The sequence below is a fragment of the Brassica oleracea genome, chromosome C5, assembly GCF_000695525.1.
Source record: "Brassica oleracea var. oleracea cultivar TO1000 chromosome C5, BOL, whole genome shotgun sequence".
NCBI lineage: Eukaryota > Viridiplantae > Streptophyta > Magnoliopsida > Brassicales > Brassicaceae > Brassica > Brassica oleracea.
In genome coordinates this window covers 43,021,909-43,024,247 of record NC_027752.1, presented here as the reverse complement: position 1 = coordinate 43,024,247, position 2,339 = coordinate 43,021,909, and the positions used below count along the sequence as shown (strand labels likewise).

Below are 2,339 nucleotides of genomic sequence, written 5' to 3'. Positions count from 1 at the left end.
AATAATGATCGGGATCGATCGATCCACTATAACTTGTAAAGTGGGATCGATCGATCCCCCTTGTCGAACTCAATATATATTTTTTTAAAAAAATTACAATTTTAAGGACATTACTGCCATTTTGGAAAAAATTAGTCTAATAGGACATAAAATAATATAATTTAGTCTAAATGGACATAGTTACCATTTTTTTTTCTAAAAAAACAGATTTCCCAAAATACTATTCCTAAATTAGAGAATCCATGTTCGCACTATCACTTCTTTTTTCGTCAGCGTTCACACAGTCACCTCACATCACGGTCATTCAACAATAATACATGCATACTGTTGCTTGGTACGTATGCGGTATGCATATTTTATATTTCTTGTAGTTTTTGTCAATATTGCAGCATTATTGTACGAACACAAGACTAATGGATCCCAAAGCACGAACAGTGATCTGCATAGGAGACATCCATGGACACATTTCGAAGCTCAATAAACTCTGGGTTAATCTACAATCCGCCCTCATCCCATCTGACTTCAGCTCAGCTCTTGTCATCTTCCTCGGCGACTACTGCGATCGTGGACCGGAGACCCGTAAAGTCATCGACTTCTTGATCTCTCTGCCGGGGAAACATCCCGACCAAACACACGTCTTTCTCGCCTGGAACCACGACTTCGCCTTCGCCGGGTTTATGGGTTTGCTGCCACGTCCTTTAGATGGGTCCGAATTCAAGGATACGTGGAAAGAGTTCGAGGAAAGCGAGGAGAGAGAAGGGTGGTATAAAGGCGAAGGCTTTGAGGATATGCATGTCCAAGGTAGGAGATGGGCTGGTAAAACTAGGGATCAGTTCGATTCCGCTGGGGTTGAGTTTATTGGTTCGGTTTATGATGCTGGGTCGACTTTTGAGTCATACAACGTTCCTCATGGATCTTCTGGTAAAAATTGAATCTTTACTGGTGTGAAGTATCAAAGTTGTAAGAAAAAAAAAATTCTGCTGAGGACTTATACACCTGTCTTTCGGGGTCTTATTTGCTATTAGATTTGATGAAGGCTGTACCAGAGAGTCACAAGAAGTTCTTGACCAATATGGCTTGGGTTCACGAAGAGGTAAAGACTGCTCCATTTTGTACTTTCAGTAGTTTTGAACTAGGTTGCCTAGAATTTCGGATGAAAGTCAGGGAAAGGTTCACATTTCATAAACGCTTCGGAGTCAGAGTCTCTTAGAAACTCGTGGAAACAAGCTGGAAACTCGTTTCTTTAAAATCTCATCTTGGGATCTTGATAGAAACTTGGTTTCTATTTCAGAAACTCGCAATTTAAAAACGTGAAGGAAACTCTTTTATTTTAAAAAATTTTAAACAGATTTTGTAAATAATTAATAAATATGGAAATATATTTTGCAAAAAGCGGAAGATCTGGTATTTGTGCACACTAATTTTCGTCTATATAGACAAAGACTTGCATACAAAGATGGTCTCAATCATATATGTGATGTTGAAGATGATCATTTTGATTCATTAGATAAAATTAATTTTGGGAGACTTGAGTCCGAAGATTTTCTCTTGATGAACTTGATTAGAAGTGATTATGTTTGATAGAGCTAATGAAAATAAGGATGAAGATGATGCTATCAATCTTTGACTTTTATTATCATTTTTATCTTTAGTTAAGTTAATTTGGGATTTTTGTTATTTTGAATTTTTGTATGAGCTCGATATTTAGCTATAACTTATTTTTCGTACACTTTAACATTGAACTAGATTAAGATCCGCGCCTTGCACGGGATAAACATTATATATATATAAATTATTTTATGTATTATAAGTTCTTACATATTATGAAATAATAAATATATATTGAATAATTAAAAGTCAGTAACTATTACATATATAATTAAATTGGTGCGAACGTATAAATCAATTTTATTAATCCAAACATTTTTTTAAAAAAATTTGATAGAATATGTAATTAAATTTAAATGATTTTAACATACACAGTATATTTTTAATATTAATTTCTTTTTTTTTTCTTAAAATGATGATTTCTACTCATATATTTTTTTTATCATGTGTATTTTTAATAGCAAAAATTTTAAATTACTGATAACAAGTTTTTCATTGTGGGATCAATAATTTTAGTAATTGATAATTTAAAAAAATTTATCAATGTTAGTTCAAAACTTTTATCAAAAAAAAAATTATTTAAATTAAATTTTGAAACTAAAATATTTATTTATTCAATATGGTTTATAGTTTAATTTAGAATGATATATATACATATATATTTTAAATCTTAATGATTAATTAAATTAGACTTTTACTTATATGATTTTGTAATTATTTGTATTTTGTCA

The 2,339-nt window shown here is 31.6% G+C and overlaps 1 pseudogene; it reads left to right on the top strand.

Moving 5' to 3' along the window:
• Positions 1–374: 374 nt before the first annotated feature.
• Positions 375–2,339, top strand: part of LOC106292497 — a 3,276-nt pseudogene continuing 1,311 nt past the window's right edge.